This window comes from Hemitrygon akajei, chromosome 11 (genome assembly GCF_048418815.1).
Source record: "Hemitrygon akajei chromosome 11, sHemAka1.3, whole genome shotgun sequence".
Taxonomy (NCBI): Eukaryota; Metazoa; Chordata; class Chondrichthyes; order Myliobatiformes; family Dasyatidae; genus Hemitrygon; species Hemitrygon akajei.
The window spans coordinates 115,901,245-115,924,017 of record NC_133134.1 but is presented as its reverse complement, the minus strand read 5'-3'; the positions used below and the strand labels follow the sequence as shown (position 1 = coordinate 115,924,017).

General features: G+C 39.8%; 1 protein-coding gene and 1 long non-coding RNA gene across 8 annotated transcripts in view; one reads left to right on the top strand and one right to left on the bottom strand.

Moving 5' to 3' along the window:
* The window catches only part of pcif1 (phosphorylated CTD interacting factor 1), a 127,373-nt gene extending 126,987 nt beyond the window's left edge, over positions 1–386 (bottom strand). For 3 of the 6 annotated variants that reach the window (XR_012100841.1, XM_073061558.1, XM_073061562.1), the window contains exon 1: positions 247–386. The gene's annotated coding sequence lies outside the window, so the exon portion shown is untranslated. Of the gene's footprint in view, positions 1–6; positions 28–246 lie in introns of those variants that run through there. The other 3 variants (XM_073061559.1, XM_073061560.1, XM_073061561.1) reach the window with 2 other exon arrangements.
* Positions 387–408: 22 nt separating this feature from the next.
* Positions 409–12,320, top strand: LOC140735945 (uncharacterized). 2 transcript variants are annotated; one of them, XR_012100842.1, is made up of 3 exons: positions 409–564; positions 7,671–7,829; positions 10,640–12,320. It is a non-coding gene; the product is annotated as an uncharacterized lncRNA (long non-coding RNA). The 2 variants fall into 2 exon arrangements; XR_012100843.1 differs by lacking the exon at positions 7,671–7,829.
* The last annotated feature ends 10,453 nt before the right edge of the window (positions 12,321–22,773 follow it).

The window sequence follows — 22,773 nt, the reverse complement described above, 5'->3', positions numbered from 1 at the left end:
ACCGACCGAATGAGGACAGGGCATCGGCGTCAGCAGGCTGAGCAGACCGCGCTCCCGAGCGGCGTCACTGGAAAAGCCTCAAAATGGCGACGGTGGCAGGGAGCCCGCCCGCTCGCCGCCACCGTCCCCCCACCCCCCCGGCTCTCTCCTTCCCGCTTTCGGGCGGCAAATGACGGACCAGTGGTGAGGTGCGTGGTGCCGTGCTCGTCATGCGGCGTGTGCTGGTGCTATGCGCGGCCCGATTACCGGCTATGCAGTTAGGAGAGGCTCGACACCGAACCACCTCGTTGCTGATCCCGCCTCCGCTTCACCGTTCAGCCACCGCCGCCTCCATCTTGTGTTTCGGAGCGCCGCGCCGGCCCCCGCGCAGGCGCGCAGCGCCGGGGCTCCCCCGCTGATTGGCTCGCGCCAGGAAGGGGCGCGGGCACCGATTGGCGGGGCTGTAGGCGTCGGCAACAAATACACTCGTTGCTCTAGCCGAGGGGGCGATCTTCGCTTCATCTGATTGGATAGGGATGCCGCTGAAGAACCAGCGTTTTGGCGATTGGCTGCTGATCCGGGAGGGTACGTCATCAAAATAAACAGGGTTCGGGAGGGTGTTTTGTTGAATATGGGTGGGGTTGGGTTGTGTTGTCACGGAGGTGTACTGCTACTGCTGGTTGTACTGATGTAGCGCTTCTGTGTGGGCGTTGTTACTTGCTGTCTTGTCACTCATCGCTAGGGCTATGATACTGTTTTGGCCTTGTGACTTGGCATTGAGCGGTGATGCTTGGGGTGGTACTGAGTGTTGGTTTGTAGAACTTAGAGCTTGTCGTGCCCTCTCCCCCACATAATCTTCTATTTTCGATATATTATGTGCCTATCTAAGAGTCTCTTAAATGTCTCTAATGCATTAGCTACTATAATAATGTAATAGGCAGTGTGTTCCATTCTCTCTCTAAATTAAACTGTCTGACAACCCCCCCCCCCCCGTACTATCCTATTCCCCTTTAATGAGCACTCAGCCTACAGAGGAGGTGAAAGACTCAAGGACTGGTGCTAGGCGAATAGTTTCTTGCTTAATGTCAACAAGGCAATGGAAAATATTATTTTTGTGGGGGTTTTTGTGCTGCATCAGATCTAGAGTAATGATTATTTTGCTCCCCTTTACACTTAATTGCTGGAAATGACATTAAATAATCTTGAATCAACCACCTTGAAATTAGGCCCTTTTCCTGGGAAAAAGGTGCTGGCTGTCCACTCAATGTTTTTTATAATCTTATACTCTTCCATTAAATTGCTTCTCATCCCCATTTGCTCCAGAGAAAAGCCCCAGCTCGCTCAATCCTTTCTCATGTTAGGTGTTCTCCAATCCAGGCAGCATTCTGATAACCTCTCTAAAGCGCCCACTTCCTTCTTATAATGAGGTGAGCAGAGCTAATTCAAGTCGAACCAGTTTTATAGAGATGATGACATTGCTCCATGGCTCTTGAACTCAATTCCCTGACTAATGAAGACCAACACACCACATGCCTTCTTAATCACTCTATCAGCTTGCACTGCAGGTTTGCAGGTTGACCATAATGCTTAACTATACTAATCCCTAGTTGTACATCTCTCTATGCCCTGCTTATTCAATATCTGTCGAGATGTTCGTTAAGTGGTTGTTACTGTTCCTTCTGGATACCAACTTCTAAGTGAAAAATTTACCCCTCAGATCCCCTTAAATATCCTCTCTCTCACCTTAAACCAGTGTCCTCTAGTTTTAGACCCTACTATAGGAAACATACTCTAAACATCAATCTTATCTCTGCATCTTAATTTTAAATATTTCTATCATATCAGCTTCAGCTTCATTTGGTCGAGGAAAAAAGACCTAAACTGTCTGATCCTGATAACTTAAGTTCTCCAATCCAAGCATCAATCTTTGAATGTTTTCTGCAGTCTCTCTGGCTTACGCTAAGTGTGGCCCTAACATTTTGTACCACTGTAACACGGTGTCCCAACCCTTGTAGTCAGTGCCTTCCTCACCACAGCTCCGACCTATATTCCCATTTTAAGGAAATATCTACTCTTATCCCAGAGTCTTTCTGCTTAACACCATTCCCTGTGGTATGTCCTGGTTCAACATCCCAAAATGGAATACTTAGCACGTATCTGAAATAAATTGCATTTGCCAGTCCCTTGCAAACTTGCCCAGTTGATCCATATTCTCTTGTAACCCAAGTCAACTTTCTTCACTGTGCTTTATTCACTTGTGCTTTATTAAAGAACTTTGTCTTCTGCAAACTTGCTAATCGTGCCACTTGCATTCTCCTCCAAATCATTAATATATATGACAAAGAGAAGGGGCACCCAGCACTAATCCCTGTGGCACACCACTTATCACAGACCTCCAATATGTTAAACAACTCTCCACTGCCACCTACCAGTAAGGCAAATTTATATCCAGTTTGCTAATTTGTCCTGGATTTCTGGTGTCTCATCGGCTCCACTTTGATTGGTCATGAACAGAGACTCTACAAGACCCTAAGAAATAGGTACAGAATCAAGCCATTTGGCCCATCAAGTTTGCTGCACCATTTCAGAACAATCCTGAATCTTAGGGTCCATTGGCCCACAATGTCTGAGGCAAACACAATTAAACTAAATCTCTGCCTATATGTGATCTACAGTACATCCCATCATTCTCTTCACATTCATGTGTCTAACATCCTCTTTAACACCACTATTGTATCCACTTCCACCGCTACCCCTGGCACTTTCTGGAGAAAAAAAATTATTCTACACACCTCCTTTGAACTTTACCCTGCTCCTTAAATGCACGTTCTATGGTACTTGGTATTTCTATCCTGGTATATATATTTTTAAAAATCAGAATATCCTATCTATGCCTCTGAAAATTTTATTTACTGAGAGACACAGCACAGAACAGACCCTTCCAGCCTAATGAGCCACAGCCCTGAAAACCACCTATCTGACCATAGTCTAATTACAGAACAATTTACAATGACCAATTGGCCTACTAACCAGTACATCTTTGGAGTGTGTGAAGAAACCAGAGCACCCAGAGGAAACCATACGTCAGGAAGAGAAAATACAATCTTTTTATGAAGCTTCTATTTCTTTAATTCTTAAAAAAGATAAAGATCCCACTGAATGTGCATCTTATCGGCCTATATCTTTGCTGAATATGGACTTTAAGATTTTTAGTAAAATCCTGGCTGTTAGATTAGAAAATATATTGCCTCGGATTATTTCTGAGGATCAGACTGGATTTATTAAAAATCGTTATTCATCTTTTAATATTAGAAAATTAATTAATATTGCTTATACTTCTTCATCTAAAATCCCAGAATGTGTCATCTCCTTAGATGCCGAAAAAGCATTTGATAGAGTCGAATGGTCATATTTATTTAATACTTTGCAACATTTTAATTTTAGTTCAAAATTTATATCATGGATTAAATTAATATATCAGAAACCTTTAGCTTCGGTTTTCACTAATAATCAAAGATCCCCTTTTTTTCAACTATTTCGGGGTACAAGGCAAGGTTGTCCTTTAAGCCCTTTATTATTTGACATTGCTTTGGAACCCTTGGCTATAGCTATTCGTGAATCACCCAATATTTTAGGTATTACCCGCGGGGAGACGATGTATAAGGTATCATTATATGCAGATGATTTGTTATTATATATATCTGATCCTGAAAGATCTATTCCTGCTATTTCTTCTTTGCTTGCTCAATTTAGTAACTTCTCTGGGTATAAATTGAATTTTAATAAGAGTGAACTTTTTCCATTAAATATGCATACTCCAATTTATAATCGGGTACCATATAGAATTGTTACAGACTATTTTACTTATTTAGGTATTAAAATTACTAAAAAACATAAAGATTTATTTAAAACTAATTTTTTGCCTTTAATAGATCAAATTAAGCAACTTGCTAATAGGTGGTCCCCACTATCTATGTCTTTGGTAGGTAGAATTAATGCCATTAAGATGATGATACTACCTAAATTTTTATACCTATTTCAAGCATTACCAATTTTTATTCCTAAATCTTTTTTTGATACAGTTGATTCTAAAATATCGTCGTATTTGTGGCAGAACAAAAATCCTAGGTTAGCTAAAAAATATTTACAGAAGCCTAAGAAGGAGGGCGGTTTGGCTCTACCAAACTTAAGATTTTACTATTGGGCAGTTAATATACGGTATTTGATATTTTGGACTCAAGAATCGACTACAGTTGCTGGCCCACAATGGGTAAATTTGGAATGTAAATCTGTGCAAGATTTCTCATTGATTTCAATCTTAGGATCTTCACTTCCCTTTTCGTTATTTAAAATGAATAAACAGATAACTAATCCTATAGTCAAGTATACATTACGAATCTGGTTTCAATTTCGTAAATTTTTTGGTTTGAATAAGTTTATACTGTCAAGCCCTATAACAGCTAATTACTTTTTTCGACCATCTTCCATAGATCAAGCCTTTTATTTATGGAAAACAAAAGGTATAACATGTTTTCGTGATCTGTTTTTGGATGATAACATTATGTCCTTCGAACAATTATCTAATAAATATAATTTATCTAAAACCCATTTTTTTAGATATCTACAAATTAGAAATTTTTTATATAATGAACTAAAGTCTTTTTCGAAAGAATGTCCATTGGACATTACAGAAAGAATTTTAGCTCTTAATCCTTGTCAAAAGGGTCTTGTTGCTATCATTTATAATATGATTATGAATCTACAACCAGATATATCTGAAAAAATTAAGAAGGAATGGCAGGAAGAACTGCATTGTCCTATTTCTACTGAGCAATGGGAAAAATTTTTATTATTGGTAAACTCATCCTCTATATGTGCTAAACATACTCTAATACAATTTAAGGTCGTACACAGAGCTCATATGTCTAAAGATAAACTTGCTCGATTTTACTCGTATGTTAATCCAACCTGTGATAGATGTCATTCTGATATAGCTTCGTTGACTCATATGTTTTGGTCCTGTCCTTGCTTACATAACTATTGGAAAGATATTTTTAATATTATTTCAAGAGTTTTAAATATTAATCTCCAACCACACCCTTTTACTGCAATTTTTGGCCTACCAATGATGGATAATAAGTGTTTATCCGCTTCATTCCAACGAATGATTGCATTTATTACACTAATGGCTAGAAGATCCATTTTACTGAATTGGAAAGAAGCCAATCCTCCAACAGTATCTCAGTGGTTTTCCCAAACTATTTCCTGTTTAAGTTTAGAAAAAATTAGAAGTGTGGTTTTCGATCCTTCAGTTAAATTTGAGGAAACTTGGAGACCATTTATCCAGCATTTTCATATGAATTATACGGTCTGATCCTGAACCTTATTGTTACTATCCTGAATTGTGTGGATGGAGGTTGGGAGTCATAGGCACTACTGTATATATATAACATTATGCGATTGCCCATGTTGGTTAGTTTTCTTTTTCTATTTAGTTGTTGTTTTTTTTTGTTTTGGGGGGGGTTTTTCTTAATCATTTATATTATTATATGAGTTTGAGAGATTCTATGTATGGATCAATATATATTTGAATGTTTATCAATCTATTATGTACTCTCAAATGTCTTGTAACAATATTTTTCTTCTGTTTTTTTTCAAAAAACTAATAAAAAGATTTGAAAAGAAAAAGGAAGAGAAAATACAAACTATTTACAGAAAGCGCTGAAACTAAACTCTGAACTATTGCACCTCGAGCTGTAATAACATCCCAGTAATTGCTACCTGCCGTAGCACCCTATAAACTTCCCCTCAGCCTCCAGAGACAGCAACCCAAGTTTGTCCCATCTCTCCTTATAACTCATACCCTCTAATCCATGCAGCATCATGTTAAACCCTTTACAAAACCTCCACATCCTTGTAAAGGGGTAACCAGAATTGCACAGAATATCTAGCCTTTTCTCTGACCTCCTAGTAATCTCTGCCTATGGCTAAACTTAGGTATGTGCAGAACAAGCAAGATATTAAGTGCATAGGTAGGGTTGATGATGAGAAACTCTTTCTCTTAGCAGAGCTGAATGTAATTAGAGGTTGTAGATTTAAAGTAAAGGTTGGGAAATTTAGTGCGGGGTGAAATATTTTTTTCACCTGGAAGTACTGAATCAGGTTTACAATCACTGGCTTATGTTGTGAAATTTATTGCTTTGTGGCATCAATGCGGTGAAAGGCATTAAAACATTACTGTAAGTTACAATAAAAGAAATTGCACAAAGATGAATCATGAGATAGTGTTAACTAGCCCAACACTCAAACCTAATCCTAAAGTCTAAGAGGGACACACCCCCACAAACCGTAGGCATATCCCGATTAACCCTGGCCACAGCCCCACAAACACTAAGCACACCCCAATTAACCCTGGCCAAACCCCCATAAACCTGATGTCCTATGTCAGGAGGGGCAAGATCCAACAAAGGCAAGTGTTGGACCTGGTTAACGAAGGCGTGGGCCAGATCAAAGTGGCAGGGTTGCGTGAAACTGAATCTCAAGTGATGAGATCAAAAAGCACAAGAGGACTGATTCGCCCACTGAATACACTGGTTAGAAACCTGAAGGCAGAGGGATAGAAACTGTTCCTAAAATGTTGAGTGTGGGTCTTCAGGCTCCTGAATCTCCTCCCTGATTGTAGTAATGAGAAGAGGGCAAATGCCAAGTGGTGAGGATCTTTTATGATGGATGTTGCCTTCTTTCGGAGCTGCATTTTGAAGGTGTCCTTGATGGTGGGAACGGTTGGTTAAGTGCATTTTAGTGAAGGCAAATAGTCTCAGAACAGTCACTGTGGGAGTGAATGGAAGTGCAGTGAGCGTGCTGGAATCCATGCTACAGGCCGACAATCTTATTTGTGTTCCTCTCTACTGTTTGTTCCCTGGAAGGCAAGCTGGATTGCCTTTGACTGGGAGATGAGGAACTGCTGTGTGCTTGTTCTTGCATGAACATGGCTCTGAGGCACCATCCCATGAGCCATCAGTCTTCAAGCTACCCCACTCGGGAACTTGTGCTAATATTTGTGACTGTATGTGCTATCATAGCTGTGTGTGACTGTATGCACTGTGTTTTGCAACTTGGCCCCAGTGGAATACTGTTTCATTTAGCTGTATGCATGTGTATGGTTGAATGAGAATTGACCGTGAACTTGAAATTTAAATATTTAGATGGTCTTACAAAATGGCATGGCATAAAAGGCTTACAGGCTGAATGCTAGAAAATAGGAATAGTACAGATAGTTACTTAGTAGTTGGTACACACAGTGGACTGAAGAGCCTTTAATCTGTGTTCATTGGCGTGGAATTGAGGCCTAAATGTTAGCCCAAGAGAGGATGTCGAAAATGTACACTTACCCAGCCACAAGTAGTTTGCAGAGAATGTTGATGGTACTTTTCCTTTGTTTTGAGGTACTTGCATGAGTTGATATCTCCAGAGTTGTACAGAAGGACAGGCATTGCTATAGTCTGCTTGTCCATGAACTTCGTGCCAGGTTTGTGGCTGGCTTTCTTCTCATCAATTGCTCTGGAACTATACTGATTCACTGACTTGAGATGCTGGAAATTTTTAGCAACACAGACAAAATGCCAGAGGTGTACATCAGTCCTGATGAAGGGTCTCAGCCTGAAGCACTAACTGTTCATTTCCCTCTATAGATGCTGCCTGACTTGCTGAGTTCTTCCAACATTTTGTGGTGTGTTGACTGTTATACTGATTCACTGAAGGCAATACAGGCTTCCAACACTCCAGTGAGATGGCTGCTAGTCTCATCGTGGACCTTGATTGTTAGAAGATAGTGTTGTACAGAAGACCAGGTTGGTAGTCTTTCTGACGTTTAGTGTAAGGCATATTCTCTTGTATGCTTCTGCAAAGGAATTGACAATTACTTGACGCTTAGCCTCTGAACATACAAATACATAAAAATTGAAATCCAAAATGTAGCTCAGTAGTTGAGGTGACCTTGGCACTGGAATAGAAGTTGTGCAGCTTAATCAGTTTACCATTTTTCCTGTGGATTAATCTCAATCCATTGGAAAGCTTATTGCAGGTGAGGTGTAGCATTGTATCAACAAACACTACAAGAAGTTTTGGGATGATGAGGCAACCTTTAATGATACTGGTGTACCCTGAGATTGGGTCTATGATGCTTAAAGTAATGGCATGGATGTGATCAAGAAACAGATATGAAATAGAGAATTTTTGTAGACAACAAAATTTGAGAAGAATGGTCCATCTTGATTGAAGAAGCAAATATATGAGTAACACGAGAGTGTAGAGGTTAACGTAATGCTTTATAGCACCAGCCATCAGGGTTCAATTCCCACTGCTTTTTGTAAGGAATTCTCCCCTTGACCGTGTGGGTTTCCTCCAGGTGCTCCAGTTTCCTGTCACGTGGTTAGGGTTAGTGTGTTGGCACTTGCAGGCTGCCCTCTGCATAATCTTCGGACTGTGTTTGTCGTTGATGTGAACAGCACATTTCACTGTATGTTCCAATGTACATGTGACAAATAAAGCTAATCTTCTAAGTACTTGAAAAGTCATAAAAGGCCAAATATAGTGCTTCTTGCTGATTCTTGCATTCCTCTTGGAGTTGATGCATAGTGAATATCATGTCCACTGGATGGACAGAATCCACTCTGCAACTTGGGAGCAGCTCTGTGGCTGTGTGGAGTAGGTGGCTGAGTAGGGTCTTGCTGATATTTTTCGCTGTGGCCAGGAAGGCCATTCTGGTCATTTCCTTTCTTGAAGATGGTCAAGATTATGATGTGGCTGCTATTGAATGTTGGCACTGAGGTCTAGCACTTGGTATTAGCAATGTGGGTTGATGCAGACACTGGGGCCAGCAGTAATGGTTGTTGTTGGGGCCAATTCCTGAACATTGACTCAACCCCTGGAGGCCCGGACCTAGCATTGAGGGGGCATTGTAGCATAGTGGTTAGCACACTGCTTTACAGCACCATTAATCACTGATTGGGGTTCAATTCATGCCACTGCCTGAGTTTGTATGTTCCCCCTTTGACCCCTCGTGGGTTTTTTCTGGGTGCTCCTGTTTCCTCTCACATTCCAAAGATGTATGGTTAGTGAGTTCTGGGCATGCTATGTTGATAATGGAAGCGTGGCAACACTTGTGGCCTGCCCAGCATAATCCTCACTGATTTGATTTGACACAAACGATGCATTTCACTGCATATTTTGAAGTGCTAACCCTTAACTGATAGTACAGAAGAGTGGTAAGCCTGCAGGATGACTATTGATACCAAGTAGTGCTGCTCAGCAGAATGGCATGAATCACTAACAGAGGCACTATGCATTTGTTGGTGCATATTAATGCAACTACACATGATACTGGAAGATTACTTGTACCTAGAATGGGTTATCCAGGCTCTTCCAATCCCTCTCAGAAACTTAACATGCCACTTTGACATCACTTCTCTTTTTAACACGAATGGGTATAAGACATTCATTTCTCACCAAGTATAACTGAAGATTCCCATTCATTTGTGCTCTAGAGCCCTAACCATAATTGCTGCTGTGCCTGAGTGTTTGTCTTTAGCATTTCATGCACCAGGTTCCTACTGCATACCAACATTTACTAGCTTCTTATAATTTAAAAATTATTCTGCTTCTCTTCTCTACCCATCAGAGTAGATAAACTCGAGACACGAGAGACCGCAAATGCTGGAATCCTGATGCACGGTCTCTACCCAAAACATCAATTATCCTTTTCCCTCCGCAGGTAATCCTTGATCTGCTGAGTTTCTCCAGGAGTTTGTTCCGTGCTCCAAAATTAATATCTTCTTTTTCCCACATTATATGTCTATCACTATCTTGATCACATGCTTAACTATTCAACATCTTTTTGTGGCCACTGTGCAGGATCTTCACACTCCACGTTCCTAGTCAGATTAATGTCATCAGAAGAGTAGAATAGTCTAAACGGTGGCCTTCAAATTCACTTGCATGGCACAACATGTGTGTATGCTGCATTTTACTATGACGTCATTGTTAAATACAATTTTACGTGCCAGCAGACCTAAGATTTTGTGCATAATAAAGTTTCATTGGTGAGATACCTCACTTTATAAGATAATGAGCTCCCTGCATGCTATAACTTTAATTTGCTTTTTTAGACTCCACAATTTCTATCCATCCCTTTGTATCTAAGTTGAATTATATGAATAGTTAGTACCTAATATCAAGTTTTAACCCATTATACTCTACTAACCTAATAACTGTTAAATATCTATTTTTGTACTGTTTTCAGTCCTTCAACCATTCCTTCATTCATTCTGACATATTAGTCCCAAACCCTATTTTATGGTTTAATCTTTTGAGTGGTACCCTATCAAATCCCATTTTAAAAATTTAAATAATTACATTGTGGGTTTCCTCAACCTCCCCCCCAAAATCACTGCACCTTCGTTGCCAGATGAGTCTTGAAAAACACTGAGTTCATCAAGCACAATTTCACTTTAAGAAAGGTTTGTTGACTTTGTAATAATTTTCTAACTGTCCTTAACAATGGGTTTTGCCATTTGGTGTAGTTCCTCACTTTTGCCTCTTTCTCCTTTCTTGAATTGTGGTGTTGGATTTGTTGCCTTCTAATTTGATGTTTCTGTTCCAGAATCTAATAAATTTTTGAAGATTATTGGTAACTAATGCACTATTTCATCGGCCATCACTCATTGAACTAGTATCCAGAGGCCTGGACTGTCCATCCATAACCAAGAGTTTGCATTCCACTGTGACGAATGGGGAAATTAAATTCTAGTGGTTATTTCTGGAATAAAAATCAGGTTTGCATCAATGGTGACTTTAAGATGATTGGATCATTGTAAAATAAAACTCTGAAAATATGCTGTCTTTTAGCTGTGTGACTCCTGTCTCTCCAATTGCCTTCCAGTTCTCGATGTAAAATGCATACCAGCTGCATTTGTGACATCCGTGTACCTGGAGGGTGTAGGTTTCAGATCCAGGGGATGTCAGCCTTTGGTATCACATCAACAACAACAAATTTCACATCATATAAGTTAATCATAATAAACCAGATTCTGACCCCAAACTGGCTGTGATTTTTCTGTAACTTTTGTTTCCTATCGTGAAGACTGATAAAATATTAATTTTAATGTCTCAGCTTTTCTATGTTCCTTGTTTAAATTACTTCATTTTTAGCTCCAGAGAACAATTGTTTCTTTTTGATATTCTTTTAATAAACATCTCCTCCACAATCTCCCATCAGCACAGGTGCACGACAGGGTGGTGCTTAGCCACCTGCTCTCCTTTCTTTACATCTATGACTACGTGGCTAAGTACAGCTCCAACACCATACTTGAGTTTGCTGATGACACCACTGTTGTGGGCCATTTCAGAGGTGGTGAGGAGCAGCATACAGGAGGGAGAATGAAATGAAATTTTGTCTGAGTGGTGTCATGACAACAACCTCCCACTCAATGTCAGCAAAGCCAGGAACTGATTGTAGACTTCAGGAAAGGGAAACTAGAGATCCATAAGCCAGTCCTCATTGGAGCATCAGAGGTGGAGAGGGTCAGTAACGTTTAATTCCTGGGTTTTACTATCTCAGAGGACTTGTCCTGGACCCATCATAGAAATGTAATTGCAAAGAAAGCATGACAGTGCTTCTACTTTCTCAGGAGTCTGCGGAGATTTGGCATGTCATCAGACTTCTATAGTTGTATAGTTGACTGGCTGCATTACAGCCTGGTATGGGAACATCAATGCTTTTGTATGGAAAATCCTATAAAACGTAGTTGATTCAGTCCAGTACATCACGAGTAAAACCCTCCCAGCAATTGAGCACACCTACATGAGACACTGTTATAGGAAAGTAGCATCCATCATCAAAGATCCTTACCACCCAAGCCTTGCTCTTTTCTCACTGTTGCCATCAGGCAGAAGGTACCAGTGCCTCAGGACTCGCACCACCAGGTCCAAGAATAGTCACTACCCTTCAAACGTCAGGCTGTTGAATAAAAGAGGATGACTACACTCATCTGTTGAGATGTTCCCACTACCAATGAACTCACTTTAAGGATTCTTTATCTTGTTATTTCATACTTTTGTTATTTTTGCTATTTATGTTTGCATTTGCACAGCTTGTTGTCTTATATGCTCTTGTTCTTTCATTGATCCTGTTTACAGTTACTATTCTGTAGATTTGTTGAATATACACGCAAGAAAAAGAATCTTGATTGTATGTGGTGACTTGTATGTACTCTGATAATTTTACTTTGAACTTTATATAGTTGTAGAAATTGTCAAATTAAAGAATATCTATTTCTCATTTACCTTTGTGTTCTCTTTATGTGAATGTTATGTCATCGGTTGGTTTTTAAAATTTCATTCTCCTCAGGCTTACTATTGACAGTTTTATAAACATTCAATCTAGTCTTCATGGTTAGCTGAAAAGAAATTACACCATCAAGATTTTTGTACATTAAAAGTATTTAAATGTTATTTTTATCATTTATCTACTAGTAAACCTTTTAATCTAGTTTTCTAATCTATTTAGACCAGCAAGCTATTCATTATTTTAATGAATTATTTCATTTTGTTTTAAATCTTAGAAATTCATATATTGCTCAATAGATGTAACTATCACCTTGAAATCTATAACCATTCCTCAGTTTCCACCTTTTTATAATTTAAACCCCTTTTCTAGCTCTGGTTAATCAATTCAGCAGGACCCCTGTTCCCTCCCTTTTTAAGCAGACGTGTTTCAGTAGAATAGAATTTCTCCATCACTCCTGCCAATACCCCATGATTGAAACCCTTTCTCCCATTCCACTACAAAAATTTCCTGCTCCATTCAGCTTTATGATGATTTGTGCATGGATTAAGTAAAAAATCTGGGGTTCATTATTTTTAAAGTTCTAATTGTAACTTCAGCCCAAGCTTCTCAAGTTTTTTTGCAGAACTTTTATCTTCATTCTAGCATACGTAAACAAAACCAACTGTATTGCCTGCTCCAAATTCCTTAATCTGGAACCAAAATGTTGCATGTTCAGTAATCAGCTCCAGCACCATTGAGAAGTCAATGTTAGTAAACCTTTCTGTCTCATCCCTTGCTCACAAGTCCCTGATTCAGTTTCCACTTCTTACAAAGCAAAGCATCACACATCTCTCTTCTGTGGCCAACATCGTGGTAAAGACACTAGAAACTGTTATGGTGTGAATTGGTAAGTAGGAACTGATTGCCACTTAAATTGCATACTAACATTCACTCAAGAGTGTGCATGAAGCTTTGGTGGATAGCATTTTGGCTTGGCACTTTCCAAAAAATACACATATGGAGTATGAGGAATCCAATATTCCCCATTTCACATTCTTGCTTTTAGTCCTGTGAAGAGGTCCTCAGAAGTGTCATCACCAATTAACTGGAATCAGAAAACTTGCACTCATTTCTCAATTACACTTTATTTACTTGTGCACGAGGAAAACAGACTTGTGAAGATTAAGCAAAGAAATACAAATTTTATACAAAAAATGATCAGTTGGATGCAGATATTGACTAATTAGTAACCTTGTAGATGTTCAAATTCCTAACATGCATAATCAAATCATTAATGCCACTATTGTAGTACAAGTCTTAATAACCAATAGAATCTATGTGTTAAAGGCAAATAATACTCCAGAATTGATAAAATAACTGAACAATAGGAAATGTCGCCCTGGAATGCTTTGTTTGATTCCTAATGGTATTCCAAATGACTTTGGTCCCCTGATGTGCAGAGGGAAGCTGTGCTCTTCAAAGACCTTCCTTTCCTGGGTTGACTGCACACTATCTCTAAGCTGTCCTTGCTTCCACATTATCTTACCCTTTTGTGTTGTAGCTTCCACAGAAGGTGAATGCAGGTGTTTCTGGGGCGCCTTATGAAGGCATTGACAACACCCAAGGAACATTTGGATTTCGTTGCTTCAGATGTGATAGAATCGGAGGGGCAAGAGGAGCAGGTGTTGCATTGCTTGTCTGAGAAAATATTATGGCGGGGCTTTGGCAGGATAGATTAGAGGGCTCATCTAGGGAGACTATTTGGGTGTAATTGAGGAATGGGAAAGGTGTAGTAACACTTATAAGGTTGTATTATGGAACACCTAATGGGGAATGAGAATTGGAGGAGCAAATTTGTAAGGAGATAGCAGATATTTGTAGTAAGCACAAGGTTGTGATTGTGGGAGATTTTAATTTTCCACACATAGACTGGGAAGCCCATTCTGTAAAAGGGCTGGATGGTTTGGAGTTTGTAAAATGTGTGCAGGATAGTTTTTTGGAGCAATACATAGAGGTACCGACTAGAGAAGGGGCAGTGTTGGATCTCCTGTTAGGGAATGAGATAGGTCAGGTGACGGATGTATGTGTTGGGGAGCACTTCAGGTCCAGTGATCACAATACCATTAGTTTCAATATAATTATGGAGAAGGATAGGACTGAACCCAGGGTTGAGATTTTTGATTGGAGAAAGGCTAACTTTGAGGAGATGCGAAAGGACTTAGAAGGAGTGGATTGGGACAATTTATTTTATGGGAAGGATGTAATAGAGAAATGGAGGTCATTTAAAGTTGAAATTTTGAGGGTACAGAATCTTTATGTTCCTGTTAGGTTGAAAGGAAAGGTTAAAAGTTTGAGAGCGCCATGGTTTTCAAGAGATATTGGAAACTTGGTTTGGAAAAAGAGGGAGATCTATAATAAATATAGGCAGCATGGAGTAAATGAGGTGCTCGAGGAATATAAAGAATGTAAAAAGAATCTTAAGAAAGAAATTAGAAAAGCTAAAAGAAGATACGAGGTTACTTTGGCAAGTAAGGTGAAAATAACTACGAAGGGGTTCTACAGTTATAGCAAAAGGATAGTGAGGGATAAAATAAGAGATGGAGGAGATTTTGAACAATTTCTTCAGTATTCACTAAGGAGAAGGATATTGAATTGTGTAAGGTAAGGGAAACAAGTAGGGAAGTTATGGAAACTATGACGATTAAAGAGGAGGAAGTACTGGCACTTTTAAGGAATATAAAAGTGGATAGATCTTCGGGTCCTGACAGGATATTCCCTAGGACCTTGATGGAAGTTGGTGTAGAAATAACAGGGGCTCTAGAAATATTTCAAATGTTATTAGAAACGGGGATGGTGCCGGAGGATTGGCGTATTGCTCATGTGGTTCCATTGTTTAAAAAGGGTTCTAAGAGTAAACCTAGCAATTATAGGCTTGTCAGTTTGACGTCTGTGGTGGGTAAATTAATGGAAAGTATTCTTAGAGATGGTAAATATAATTATCTGGATAGACAGGGTCTGATTAGGAATAGTCAGCATGGATTTGTGCGTGGAAGGTCATGTTTGACAAATCTTATTGAATTTTTTTAAGAGGTTACGAGGAAAGTTGACAAGGGTAAAGCAGTGGATGTTGTCTATATGGACTTCAGTAAGGCCTTTGACAAGGTTCCGCACAGAAGGTTAGTTAGGAAGGTTCAATCGTTAGGTATTAATATTGAAGTAGTAAAATGGATTCAACAGTGGCTAGATAGGAGATGCCAGAGAGTAGTGGTGGATAACTGTTTGTCAGGTTGGAGGCCGGTGACTAGTGGTGTGCCTCAGGGATCTGTACTGGGTCCAGTGTTGTTTGTCATATACATTAATGATCTGGATGATGGGCTGGTAAATTGGATTAGTAAGTATGCAGATGATACTAAGGCAGGTAGCGTTGTGGATAATGAAGTAGGTTTTCAAAGCTTGTGGAGAGATTTAGGCCAGTTAGAAGAGTGGGCTGAACGATGGCAGATGGAGTTTAATGCTGATAAGTGTGAGGTGCTACATTTTGGTAGGAATAATCCAAATAGGACATACATCGTAAATGGTAGGGCATTGAATAATGCAGTAGAACAGAGTGATCTAGGAATAATGGTGCATAGTTCCCTGAAGGTGGAACCTCATGTGGATAGGGTGGTGAAGAAAGCTTTTGGTATGTTGGCCTTTATAAATCAGAGCACTGAGTATAGGAGTTGGGATGTAATGTTAAAGTTGTACAAGATATTGGTAAGGCTGAATTTGGAGTATTGAGTACAGTTCTGATCACCGAATTATAGGAAAGATATCGACAAAATGAAGAGAGTACAGAGAAGATTTACTAGAATGTTACCTGGGTTTCAGCACCTAAGTTACAGGGAAAGGCTGAACAAGTTAGGTCTTTATTCTTTGTAGCGTAGAAGGTTGAGGGGGGACTCGATGGAGGTAGTTAAAATAATGAGGGGGATAGATCGAGTTGGCGTGAATAGGCTTTTTCCATTGAGAGTAGGGGAAATTCAAACAAGAGGACATAATTTGAGACTTAGGGGGCAAAAGTTTAAGGGTAACACAAGGGGGAATTTCTTTACTCAGAGAGTAGTAGCTGTGTGGAATGAGCTTCCAGTAGAAGTGGTAGAGGCAAGTTCGGTATTGTCATTTAAAGTAAAATTGGATAGGTATATGGACAGGAAAGGAATGGAGGGTTATGGGCTGAGTGTGGGCCAGTGGGACTAGGTGAGTGTAAGTGTCGGCACGGACTAGAAGGGCCGAGATGGCCTGTTTCCGTGCTGTAATTGTTATATGGTTATATTTATCCTGCATATTCTTGAAGACATCATCTGAAGATAGTAAATGTTGTTGCACTCTAAATAAAGGTGATACAATGGTCATGAAACAAAATGCTGGAAATGTCCATCAGGTCAGGCACCATTTGTATGACAAGAAACAGTTAATACTTTAAGGATAGGAATCCATGAGTAGCCTAGGTTGCTGTCCAGTATGAACAGCGTATATGAATTTCATTTATTGTGATAATGATTACGAAAAAGGCATAGAGCTAAGATGGTGTCCTTTACTCCTGCAAGTGCAAGATACCTCTTTTCTGCCAGAGCATTTAGTGGTGTTCTCTAGAATCTATTTCCTCCTGTTTATGAGCCCAGCTCTTCCAGCATAAACTACCGTATGCGATAAGAGTACCTCACACGTTCAGTGGACTGGAACTCACATTTACAGCTGTGTAACAGTTGTATGGAGTGGCACTTCTTGAAAATGTATGTTTTAATTCTTGAAAGAAAATTAGGAAGTGGAGTAGGCAATATGGTCCTTAGAACTTGTTCCAGACATTAAATACAATCACAACTGGTCCTTTATCACAATACTCTCTTCTCATTATCAATGGATATCTTTACTGCTTAGATTCAAATTATGGTAATCAATTATGAAAGCAAAACTTTGAGTTAATGCCAGATATTCAAACATTCAAATCCAATTAGTATGGAATTTAGGGACCAGCTTTCACCATGATCTACCACATTTAAACTATGAATGCAGTAGTGTAAAAAATCAAAGAACAGGGTGTGAATAAGTCTCACAGCCTGGGTGAAGAAGTTGTTGCCCTGCCTAACAGTTCTGATTCTTGCACTGTGGTATCTTCTGCTTGACGGTAGGAGGTCAAAGAAATTATGGGAAGAATGGGAGGGGTCTTTGACATTGGTGGAGGTGCTACAAATGCAGCACTTCTGATATATAGTATGTCCTGAATTGGGGGGGGGGGGGGAACTTGTGAAAGATAAAAGTGCATAAATTAGTCCTATAGTTGGCAACAGATTCACAAGATCGAAGAAGGTAAAGAAGGAAGATACCACACTCGTCCCAACACAAAAGCCAAATTGAGAAATCACAGAAATGGGACATTGCGGCAGATTCTTTACTGACGAACAAGAAGAATAAACTTCAGGGCTAGGAGGGTGATGATGATTTTGGCCATTATACTGTGATCCACTATATGATTGTATAAATCATTAAAAATCTCTCATTGATTAACCAATGGTGTTTTCTTTTGCTGACTTGTTTACATTAACAGATCATTGGAACAGTGATATCCTACAAATCCCATGGCAGAAGGGTTCTTTTTTATGAGCAGTGGAAGTGATAAGTTTCCAGTCAGTTGGGGAGAAAGGTTTGGAGCTTTAGTATGGAAATGTAAACTGCAGTGGGAGACATTCTGGAAGGACAATGATCTGGGAGTAGAAATTTCTGCAAAGTAAGTTGGGAGTAGTCCAAGACCTAGCAGTGGAAGTGAGGAGTACAAAAGAGAGGCTGTGGAAGGTCTGTGACCTAGGAGGGCAGTGCCACCTGCAGAAGCAGAGTGTTTCTTTGTGGGAAATTGAGTAGAGGAATACAGTCCTTGGTGGGGTGTGATGAGCAGCTTTTATTAAGGGTCGGGGAGCACTGCAAGGGAGAGAGATAAAGTTAGTCTTCAGGAGGAGGAAGAGGTTGCATTGATTTGGAAGTTTGCCCGAGGAGTAGAAGAAAATTTTCTCAAGGATGGTGAAAATAATCGTTGTATCTAGTCCAGCAGTCCCTCCCTTTCACTGCAGTTTACTTATGTCTAACAAAACTATGCAGCTACAGTAATGAATAAGCTCTCAAATGTAATGAAGGAGTCTGATTTAAATATTAAGAGTCCTAATGTTTTATGATAAAAACATCAAAACTTCACATTGCAAAAATGGCACCCTTACAGATTTGGTTCATATTATCGATATTGGGCTTCTTAACTACTGATTCTATCTTACCTATCAGTCTGCAATACTATAAATCTAGATAAAGAGCATATAAAAATCACATATAAATAGTGATGATTATGCTTCATAAAGGCAACACAGATGGTCAATGCAGAAATGTGGTAGGAAAAGACTAGTGGACACTGAATTAGGGATATAATAAAACATTACAAGTGGATTGGATGTGGTAGTAAGAGGAGTGGCCATTGTTGGGAGTAGGGCATTGTTAGAGTGATCCAGCTTTGGTACAGCAGGCTTGAGCAAGCACTGGTGGAGGTTCTAAATAAGTTTCTAGTAAGTTTTTTTTTGTTAGTACATAGGTCGAGTGCTGAGAATGGGTCCAGAATTAGTGGTATGTTCCTTGTGTGAACATTGGGAGACATCCAGTCTCCCTGATAACTACATCTGCATGTAGTGCACAGAACTGCAGCTCATTAGTGACTGTAAAAGAAATGGAGCTGCAGCTCCATTTGGCTCATACAGGAAAATGAGGAGGTGATAGGGATATAATTAGGGTGATAGATACAGGGAGGTAGTCACCTCCAAGTTGCAGGAGACAGATATCTAGGTGACTGTCAGGAGAAGGAAAGGGAATGGGCAGCCAGAGCAGAGTACCCTGTAGCTGTTCCCATCAATAATGTATACTGCTTTGGGTATTATAGGGGAGGGGGAATGACCTACTAGGGAGAAACTGCAGGTCTTTGGCACTGAGTCTGGCTCTGTGGCTCCGGGGGGAGAGGAGAGAGAAGAGGAATGCAGTTGCGCTGAGGGATTCCCATAGTTAAGTGAGCAGACAAGAGATTCTGTCTATGTGTTAGACACCCTTACAGTATTTTGTCTCCCAGGTATGAGAGTCAGGGATGTCTCAGATCTTGATCATAGTACTCTATGAGGGTGAACAGCCAGAAGTTGTGGTACATGTTGGTACCAATGACATAGATAGGAAATGGGAGGAAGTCCTGAAGAGAGAATTTAGGGAGTTAGGTAGAAAGCTGAAAAACAGGGCCTCCAAAGAAGTAATCTCTGGATAGCTGCCTATGTCGAGCACCAGTGATGGTAAGAATAGGATGATTTGTCAGATGAATGTGTGGATGAGGAATTGTGCAGGGAGTAGGGTTTTAGATTTCTGTATCATTGGGATCTCCTCTGGGGAAGGTATGACCTCTAGAAAAAGGAAGGATTACAACTGAATCCAAAGGGACCATTATCCTTGCGGGCAGGTTTGCTAGAACTGTTAGGGAGGTTTAAACTAATTTGGTTGGGGATGGCAACCAGAATGATAAGGTCGAGAATGGTGCAGTTGGTATACAAGTAGATGCAGTGTGTAGTGAGACTGAGGAAGGACAGGCAGATGATAGGGCAAAACTACTGTCAGTGGGACGAGTTGAAGTGTAACGTGGGGGCAGAATTGAAAAGGGTGATGAATATAGGATTGAAGGTGGCATGGCTCTGTGGGTAAAAAATTAAATGCTTAGAAAGAGGTGACAGGATCAGAAGATGTAGAATCCTTTTGGGTAGAGTTAAGAAACTGCAAGTGTAGAAAGACCCTGATGGGAAATGTGTACAGGCCTCCAAACAGTAGCCAGGATGTGGGATACAAATTACAGCAGGAGGTAGAAAAGGCATGTAAATAGGGCAATGTTATGATTGTCATGGAATTTTAATATGTAGGTAGATTTGGAAATTCAGATTAATGCTGGATCCCAAAAGAGGGAATGTGTAGAATGCCTGCGAGATGGTTTTTAAGAGCCCACTAGAGGAAAGGCAATTCTGGATAGGGTGTTGTGTAATGAGACACTTTTGATCTGTGGATGAAGGTAAAGGAACTTTTAGGAAGTAGTGATCATAATATTATAGAACTTACCTTGCAGCCTGAGAGGGAAAAGATAAAGTCAGATGTATCTGTAGTAGAGTAAAGTGAATTACAGAGGCGTAACAGTGGCTGACAAGGGAAGTCAAAGACAGCATAAAAGTAAAGAAGATGGCATATAATAGAGCAAAAAATAGTGGGAAGGTAGAGGATTGGGAAGCTTTTAAAAACCAACAGAAGGCAACTGAAAAGAGCCATAAGGAGAGAAAAGATGAAATATGAAGGGAAGCTAGCCAATAATATAAAAGAGGATGCCAAAATGTTTTTTTTTAGAAATATATAGGGTAAAAGAGAGGCAATAGTGGATATCAGACCACTGGGCTGGAAAATGATGCTGGAGAGGTAGTAATTTAGAACAAAAATGAGGAGGAATTTCTTTAACCAGAGGTAGTCAATCTGTGGAATTCATTGCACAAGAAGCTGTGGAGGCCAGGTCATTCAGTATATCTAAAGTGGAGGTTGATAGGTTTTTGATTAGTCAAGGCATCAAAGGCTACAGGGAGAAAGCAGGAGAATGTGTTTAAGAGGGATAATAAATCAGTTATGATAGAATGGTGGAGCAATGTTGATCACCCAAATGGCCTACTTCTGCTCTTATGTCTTATACCAAATCTCAAACTACTAATGAAATATAGCAACTGACTTGCCTTCTTTGTAGTTACATGTTGGGAGGAGGATAGATATTTGGAGATTTTGACACCCAGGAACTTGAAGCTGCTCGCCCTCTCCCCTGCTGCCCCCTCAATGAGGTTCTATTCTCCAACCCTCCTCTTCCTGAAGTCCACAATTCTTGTTGTGACATCACTCAACCAGCCTATCTATCTCACTCCTGTATGCCTCCTTGTCACCATCTGAGATTCTGCCAACAGTTGTGTCATCAATCAATGTACAGATGTCATTTAAATACACCATGTTGGTCAAATGACAGCCTTCTGTTTCATCATGATTCAGAATTAAAGATAAAAGCCCTAACAATACTGTAGATAGCGAACAACACTGTGGATTGTCATTACCCCTCAACCATCAGGCTCTTGAACCAAAGGAAATAACTTCACTTGCCCCATCACTGAACTGTTCCTACAACCTATGTACTAGCTTTCAAGGACTCATTATCTCATGTTTTCGATACTTATTGCTTATTGTTTCTTATTCTTTCTATTATTTATTTTTTTCTTTTTTGTATCTGCGTAGTTTGTTGTCTTTTGCACACTGATTGTCTGCCCTTTTGGTGCCCTCTTACACTGATTCCATTATAGTTATTGGACTTACTGAATATACCCACAGAAAATGGATCTCAGGATTGTATATAGAGAAATATATATACTTTGAAAATAAATTTAAACTTTTTGATCAGATGCTGATTGATGTTTTTTTGGGTTAATGCACCCATTAAGTTTATTAACAACTAGCCTGGTTAATATCCAATCTACTGCCAGAGAGGCAATGTCACTTTCCTTAAATAGGAACTAGATATATTTAACAACATTATTTACTTGAAATTTTCTTTGAAACCCTTTGGACTTATTAACAGCATGGGGTATTTGACCTCTTTCACATCATGTATACATTATCCACTGCTTTACAGATTAAATACTTCTTTGCTTATTAAGATACCATTATCTATTTACCCTTTTGAAAAATAGCTCCCTCCTATTTCCTCTCCAAATTAAATTATGAATTCACATTTATTTACACACTTTATTTAAAAAACAGCTTTAACTTGAGTTGGGCTTAAATGCTTTCATCAAAATTTGTTCTGTATCCTTGCAATTACAAATTGGGGGAAAATTATATTCTTCAGATCCTGCAGCACTTAAAACCTGCTTAAAACAACAAGACCAAAGAATTATTTGTGGATTTCATAACGGAAGTTAGGAGAACATCCTCCACGAGGATCAGAGTTGAAAGGGTAAGCCACTTCCTGGGGATTAGCATCTGGTAAGATCTTTTTTGAGCCCATCACACTGATGCAATCACAAAGAACGCACACCAGAGTACTTCATTCAGAGTTTGAGGAGGTTTGGCATGCCACCAAAGACCCTAGCAAGTTTCTACAGATGTACTGTGGAGACGGTGGTTGTATCACCGTCTAGCATGGAGTCTCCCATGTACTGAGGGTTGTAGAGTCAGTCAGCTCCATCACAGGCACAAACCTCCCCACCATCGAGGACATCTTCAAAAGGCAGTGCCTCAGGAGGGTCACTTCCATCATTAAGGACCCTCACCAACTGAGACATGCCCTCTTCTCTACTACCACCAGGGAAGAGGCAAATGAGCCTGAGGGCACACACAACATTTGAGGAACAGCT